Source organism: Pleurodeles waltl, chromosome 7, assembly GCF_031143425.1.
Source record: "Pleurodeles waltl isolate 20211129_DDA chromosome 7, aPleWal1.hap1.20221129, whole genome shotgun sequence".
In the NCBI taxonomy this organism is placed as follows: Eukaryota; Metazoa; Chordata; class Amphibia; order Caudata; family Salamandridae; genus Pleurodeles; species Pleurodeles waltl.
In genome coordinates, this window is record NC_090446.1 from 53,365,623 (window position 1) to 53,373,936 (window position 8,314).

The window sequence follows — 8,314 nt, forward strand, 5'->3', positions numbered from 1 at the left end:
GTCTGGATGTGTGAGCTTTCAGGGAACTCTGGGTAGCTCACCCTCCCAGCTTCCCTGACACCAGGGGCAACTCATTCCCCAGTAAACAGTCTATGGGCAACGGGGAACTAACTATGTGACCCTTCTCTGGGTCACCTCCCCACCCCATTCCAGGGACACCAGGGCAAGAACCTGCCTCTGGGCCTGTGTTATGCTACACACTTGGCTGCTGTACTACTCTGGCAAACCAGTCTTTCCACCGCCATGTTTCGTCTGGTTCAGTGTCCCTCAGAGCAGTGACTGGGAGCCCATTCGCCTTGAAGGGATGGATGTGAGGACCCCAACCGTCAGGACTCCCAAGTCTACTCTGAGTCTATCTCCCAATTATAGGAGATTAGGGTATGATCTACCTGCTGACCTTGTGAACTATTTACTGCTAAGGCCATATTTGCCATGACTGTAAAGATCCAGCCAGTGGGTGTTTTCTTAGGACAAACAGAGTCCCCCTACTTGTGTCCTAAACAGGAGCACTCAAAGCGGCAGGTTTAAAATCGGGTGTCCGGGGCCACCAGAACCACTGGTTTCTCAGAAAGGCTTGGAAACCCTTCGCCCGCCTTACACTGGGACGCGTCTGGATCATCTTTAACCTCCCCCACACTCTGCAGGAGGGAACCTAAACCTAAACCACCCTTCTTGGGGTCACTCCCAGGTAACTTCTTGAACACTCTGGTCCTGTACCAGAAGTCCACCTGTTCAGCAAGCTTCCTGGGATCAGTCAGCCTGCTAGCCACTAGAAGCTGGTGCAGCGCTGTAAAATAAATCTTGAGTGTGTGCTCCCTCAGAATCAGGCTGTGCAGCTCATCATGATCATTAACTTTTCTGCCCATCACCCAGTCATTCAGTGCTTTATTATAGGAATCTAAGACATCTACATAGGACTGTTTTTGAACTTTGTGGCTGTCCCTGATCCTCTTGGGGTATTGCTTGGGGGCATGGGGGGCACCCCAAATTTAGAAACAAAGATGACTTTAATGGGGACATACTTGATCTGGTCATCTACCACTAGTGTGGGAAGTGTGTCCCTCCCCACTGTAGGATTACGCATCCACATGCAACCCTCCAGTACTCCTCTGGTATCTTGTGCACCCTCAGGACCCCCTCATATGCAGCAAGACACTTGTCAGTATCATCTTCCACCACACAGTTGGGGACCAGGCCGTTGGGTATTGGGACCTTCTTGTCACCTTCAGACACTACAAGTCCAACATCAGTGATTACTGCCGGCAACTTAGAACCAGCTGTAACATTAGGAGCTGTGTCATAGTGAAAGCATCATGATGTCAGAGTTAAACTACTGCAGTACAGTGTAGGTTTCTGCTTAGAAAAGTATACTTCTATCTCACTCACAGGGCACGGAACTCGGCAGTTCAGCTTCTCATTCATGACAGCTACTTAGAGCAGCTGGTGAGGAGACGCATCACTGAAGTCACTTCAGTCTATCACGGAACCCAACAACAGCTCCTCAGGGAACTGCCTTTTAAAGAACCTGTTTGATGATCTGTCTGAATGTCCTCGGGTACAACCAGGGATGAACAGGACCAGGCACAGGGGGTCTGGTCCTGGGCATGCGCCTCACAATAACATTTCACTTCAAATCTTCTGGTTTTCAAAAGGAAATTAAAACTCTCCAAAGTTTAAAGAGTCGTCCAAATGTGTACAGACTAATTAGGGCCACATCAAATCTCACTTAGTTTGAATTTAAGCACGGCTTCTTTAATCGTTTGCCTGTGGGTTAATCTGTAGAGTGATCCGATTCTGCACGAGGAATCATTTATAAAATAAAATAAAAAAATAATATTTACCCTGATACTACGTTTTCGCTCCACGCACCTCCAAATGACATCACTTAAAGGTCAGACAATTTGAGTGGGTTCGCTGAGGGAGTGGAATGTGTCTGAGGAATCTGCGTAAGTGGCGTCATTCACACCTAGTCACATAGAGCTGCCACACTTCCGCTTCTTAGAGGCGCTACACACTTCGCCTCTGTGACTCCAGGAGCTGAGACTTGTGCACCGCAGGACCCCGAGAGCTCGTCCTTCCCAGCACTTCACATGGCGGGGGATGTTGTGTATGCAGATATCAGGATTCCTGGGAGTGCCTCGCGCGCCAATGAGAGGAGAGCAGCAAGCAGGCGCTGTAAGTAGTTATTTATTTATAATTTTCTTTAGGCGCTTAACGCCGCTGCAGAGGTGCGTCAGACAGCCTAACTCCTACTGAGAGTTTACCTTCTAATTACAATCTGTAATATTCAGTGTTACACCGGCCGATTCCTCTCACACACTGTACATTTCTCGGTGACCACCTGACAAATGTAGGGAGATGTAAACTACATTAACCAGATGTGAGTGCATCTGTATGATGGATGGTATAGCCACAGAGTAGGGGCGCTAAATATAGGGGTGATTTGCTGCTATTGATGGTTTCGTGAGTGGTGAGGATTACATGCTGCACAATGTGAAAAAATCTCTAAGAAAAACAGAACCTTATTAGTAAAATACTCGTGAAGCCTCAGTTCGCACCCCAGTGACGGTGCCTGCCTCTTGGAGCCCAAGGGGCACAATTTACTACTCATGCTGATCGCTGGCCCCCCCTTTCCTCCTCTGGTAGCTGCTTCTGCGTGTTCACCGATGCCAGGCATCCTCTAGGATGCTACCATCCCAAATGCATTTAAACACACAGGTATTTTTACATTTCATTTTACGAGGGAGTTATTCCTTTAATGCATTGGAATAATGTTGCAGGTGAACGTGGGAGAGCCTGGTCCCTTCAGACTATTCTAGTGAGGGTCAGTTATAACTCCATCTCTGTAGCAGCTCTAATCAGTGAGGGTGCTGAGTCTCCTAGGAATATCCCAGCTTTTTATTTACTGAGTAACGCAACACTTTATATGCATCACAATAACTTTAATTTGTTTTTATTTAAGTTGCCCATTTAATTCTTTACTTCTTTTCGTATTGATACCCAACTTAATGACACTCAAGTGACTCACCTCAGAAGGATAAACAGCACAGTTGACCTCGCTGGGATTCGCGACAAGAAGGTCACAGCAGTAGTCACTGAGACAAATGCAAAGGAAAACATTTCACAAGGGCTGAGAAGAAACTGTGCTCTCCTGTGCATGGAATTCCTTTGTGAAAATTAATCTTGCTTGGCAAGTTCCCTCATAAAATGTGGAGAGGAAACATTCCACCTGCAGAATTGGTGAAATTTGGTGACTTCGTGTTACGCCTGTAACCCAGAGCTCCGGACAAATTCTGGCAATCGCCACATGGCAGAATGTTTCATGCAATGCTCCAGAAAAGCAACACAAGAGAGATTTCGCATCCCCAAGCTCCATTTTCTAATGCGGATGGTGGCAGGCGTCGTGAGTGGTCGCAGTCAGAGGGCTGCTGCTCAAATAGATTTGCTGCTGCTCGAAAAGATTTGCTGCTGCTCGAGTGAATCTTGTATTTGAGAGGAAGCAAAATCAACTCGAATGGTAGTGCACTCTTGCACACCGCATGCTGCTGTTTGCGCTGATTTTCTAGTGCTGCTCATGCTACTTGTGCTAAATTGCAGTGCGTGCAGCGGGATATTCATATTTTCCACCCATTGTAAGAAGTTGCAGAATCTCACTGAGTTTTTATGTGGCTCTGTGGAATTTTGCGGAGTGAAACTTTGAGAGTTCTGCCCACCCCTAATAAAACATTTCAGTTTAATTCAGGAAGGGCTCCCCGGTAAAATGTGTGAGGTGATGATACTATTTTGAATCCTAAATATCTTGCCTCTCTGTCCAGTTGAATGAAGATCCTAGTAAATCCTTATGATTTCTTCAAACAGTGGTCTCACTGAAGTGATAGTAAAAGCTCCAGCTACTGTGACATCCCAAAAGAAATTCCTTGACATAGTGACTCTGTACGGTATTCATTGAACAAAATTAGCCCATGAGGGCCAAGTTCCCTGAACCACTGATACCTTCAATATGATGATTCACAACTAAGAGGTCTGATGATTGGGAGATAAAGGTAAAGACGTCTCACCGCTCACATTCTGTTGATTTACCTTTCAATAGTGCTACGTTTTCTAGAGCTTTGTGGTAGCTTTTATACGCCTTATAAAGTAAAACATCTCTCAACTTACAAAAGAATATGTCATCTTTACCTATAAACGCTTTTTTACCTTATATAGCCTTCAATACGTTGAGTGAAATTACAGCTATGGGTGTGTCTGCTATCAGTCATTGACAAGAGAGCCAGAATCCCCCCACATTTGTCCCAAATTCTTGACTTCTTACAAAAATTCTTTGCTTTATTAAAAAATTGTATCTTGACATCTTGGGTTCTTTTCATGTATATGTTACCCATGCCTTTTCTAATTTTAATAATGCTTAGTGTTGTCTAATATCATCAGCTATGCCTCAATCAAAAATTTGCAAAAATATGGGAGCCTTGGTTTCAAGTACAGCAATAATCTTCTCTCAAACCAGTGTCTGAAAATGTCTGAATTAAACTACTCTCCAAGATCATACGTGTAAAAGGACTAGGAGAAAATGAGCATGACCAACAAGAAGTAAACAGAGTATTAATTTTTTTTAACAGAAATTGTAGTAGAAACATTTGATTGTATGGAAAATATACAGTTTGAGTAATTGTGACAACCCAGGAAGTAGACATAGGCCCTAATTCTGAGTCTGACGGGCGGCGGAGGCCGCCCGCCAGACTTCCCCCCTCCGAAATACCGCTCCGCGGTCGAAAGACCGCGGAGGGTATTCCGAGTTTTCCCCTGGGCTGGCGGGCGGTCTTCGCAAGACCGCCCGCCAGCCCAGGGGAAAACTCCCTTCCCACGATGACGCCGGCTCGTAATAGAGCCGGCGGAGTGGGAAGGTGCGACGGGTGCAGTTGCACCCGTCGCGTATTTCAGTGTCTGCTTTGCAGACACTGAAATACTTTTAGGGGCCCTCTTACGGGGGCCCCTGCCGTGCCCATGCCATAGGCATGGGCACGGCAGGGGCCCCCAGGGGCCCCGCCACTCCCCCTCCCGCCATCCGGTTCCCGGCGGGAGAACCGCCAGGAACTGGATGGCGGGAGGGGGAGTCGGAATCCTCCATGGCTGCGGAGCGCGCTCCGCAGCCATGGAGGATTCCTACGAGCGGCGGAAAGTCAGCGGGAGACCGCTGGCTTTCCGCGTCTGACCGCGGCTAAACCGCCGCGGTCAGAATGCTCGTAGGAGCACCGCCAGCCTGTTGGCGGTGCTCCCGTGGTCGGTGGCCCTGGCGGCCACCGACCGCCAGGGTCGGAATGACCCGCATAATCTTTTTTATTAGGCATTTTGCATTGTGTTTGCACCACACAATGTGGTACATGTCCGACACACACCCAAAATATGATTTATGAAGTCATGCAAGACCACATTGTGTCCCCCTCGAGTAGCTTCATTAATATTAATCTGGAATGAGCCAATGAGGCAAAACAGCGCAAATCGTTCTGTTGCCTTACTCTGGCCTGGAGAGACTATCAGTGTGTGTTGCATGGGTGTTCCCACACAACTCCCATGGAATTCAATGCATTTCAACATTTACCTGAATTGGGAAATCTGTGAATGTACCAAAACACTATGGGGGTGATTCTGACCTCGGCGGTAAAATCCGCTTACCGCCGGTCAGAAGACCGCCATTCTACCGCCGCAGCCGCGGTAAACCGCCACGGTCATTCTGACCTCCAACTGTTAAGCCGCCAAAAACCCGACATCCACGGAAGGCTGCCACAGCAGCGGGCAGCGAAAAACTGGAGAAGACCAAACCTCCACCGCCACGCCAACACAAACACGCCCATGCCATTCTGACCCACAAATCCACGCAGCGGTCATTCAACCGCGGTATTCCATTGGCGGTACACACCGCCGCGGTCAAAATACACACACCCTTACAAAACACAGCCACATTGGACAATTTGAATTACACACACCTGATACACATACAAACAACACTCCCACACACCCATTACAATATAAAACACACACCCACATCACCCACAAACACTTACGACCACAATTACTGAGAGAAGGCCAGAGAGACTGAGAGAGAGCACAGGGAACGCTAAGCACAACACACACAGGAACCCAACATCATCACCCACACCACATCTACGCACACATCACCACGCACATCACCACAAACACCACCCCACACCTCATCCACACCACCCCATGGCACCCCAAAGACACCCCAGGTTCTCGGACCAAGAACTCAGGGTCATGGTGGAGGAAATAATCAGGGTAGAGCCCCAGCTCTTCGGCACACAGGTGCAGCACACCACGATAGCAAGGAAGGCTGAGCTATGGCAAAGGATTGTAGACAGGGTCAACGCTGTGGGACAGCATCCCAGAAATCGGGACGACATCAGAAAGCGATGGAACGACCTACGGGGGAAGGTGCGCTCCATGGTGTCGCGACACAACATCGCTGTGCAGAAGACTGGCGGCGGACCCCCACCCACTCCACCCCAATTTACAGAATGGGAGCAAGAGGTAGTAAACATCCTGCATCCTGACGGCCTCGCTGGAGTACACGGAGGAATGGACTCTGGTAAGTCGAATCTCAACTACTTAACCCCCCCCCCAATCACCAGCATGCCAACCCACAACCCCACCCTCACCCCCAATCTCAAACCCCCCAGCACACATCCTCCCTGCCATTGTCCCACCAGCACAACCCACCCTAAACAACACCAACCCCTGAATGCCAACACAAACCATAGACAGCCATCACCAATGCATGACCACTGCACAGACCCATCCACCCCCCCCCCCAACCACCCTCACAACCCCTCCCACAAGGGAATGCCAGCACTGGGGTACAAGGGCACACACAAAATGCACGCCATGGCACACACAAAAACTATAACAATACTCTGTTACCCCTGCAGGGCCCGAACGCCAACACACCGCCACGGAGGGTCCAGATCTGTCCATCCCACCCCCAGAACAGCCACCCAGTGAGGACACCAGCTCTGTCGACCTCGACCCTGACGACCAGCCCGGACCATCGGGGACCTCTGGACAGTCGGTTCCCCACACACAGACACAGGCCACAGCAGACCCAACCCCCTCTGGGAATACCAGTACAGCTCCCACCCAGCGGGCCCATGCCTCTGTCTCCAGGACGCGTCAATCAGTGGTGTGTCCACCACTACAGGGCACCCAGGTTGACCCACCACCCCAACAACAACAGGGACCTGGGGGCAGTGGTAGTGGGCACACCGTACAGGGGACAGAGGCCCGGGGAAACAGGGCAACTGGGAGGGCTGCTGTGCGACAGGGGGGGGAGGAGAGGCCCAGGGAACCCACTCTCCAAGAGGCCCTCACCACCATCATGGGAGCATACCACCACTCCCAAGAGACGATGGTGACGGTACTGGCCAGGTTCAGCGAGATCCAGGCACAGCAGGAGGAACGCTACATGGGGTTCAGCAATGAACTCACGACCATCGGTACCGCTATGGGGAGCATAGTCCAGGTCTTAAACCGGATAGAAACCACATTGCGGGACCATGTGGCACCCCAAAGGGCCCCTGTCACTAGCCAGGACCTGGAACAGCCCACCACCTCCGCCGGCGCCAGTGGACAGGAGGCCCCCACACAACGACAGGCCACCAGAACCCCACCTCCTGCTGAAGAATAACCACCCCGCAAGCGGAACCTGAGATCTCACAGGAAGACAGAGTAGGATGCCAAGACCCCCGCCAGCAAAGGATACCCCCTGATGTCATCCCACTGTCCCACATTGTCACCCTATCCAACCTTGAACTGCCCCTGCTCCATCCTTCCACAGGCCTATGGACAAGGCACCTGTGAAACTGAGAACTGGACTCTGCCATGGACATTACTCTACCCCCTCCCATCACCGTATTAATATCATGCACCAAAATCTAGCACTACAAATAAACACTCATTGCACTTAAAACATTCAGGAGTCAGCCTGTATTATTTACAAATGTTTCACACAATACTGTACAATGATGGTCAGACAATTTGTGATGACAACATACCAATGTCAATACGCTTTTGTCCATGGGCTAAACAATCAGAAGTCACGCAGTGGGTCAAACAGCACTGAAAAGGGAAGGGAAAAGCTAAAATAAGTTCAAAAAGAACTGGGGGTAAATGCAGAAAGTAGAGATGCAGGAGGCTTTAGGGAAATGTTAAATTGCGTGGGTGATTCTTACCTGTCTGCTACTGAAAATACTGTTGGATGACTGTGTCCCTGTTGTCTGTGTCGTCCCCGTCGTCTTCCTCCTCT

General features: G+C 49.7%; 1 protein-coding gene across 1 annotated transcript in view; it reads right to left on the reverse strand.

Moving 5' to 3' along the window:
• The window catches only part of LOC138246797 (killer cell lectin-like receptor subfamily B member 1B allele A), a 204,395-nt gene extending 202,515 nt beyond the window's left edge, over positions 1-1,880 (reverse strand). Inside the window, exon 1 of the mRNA XM_069201559.1 lies at positions 1,842-1,880. The gene's annotated coding sequence lies outside the window, so the exon portion shown is untranslated. The remainder of the gene's footprint in view (positions 1-1,841) is intronic.
• Between the last annotated feature and the right edge of the window lie 6,434 nt (positions 1,881-8,314).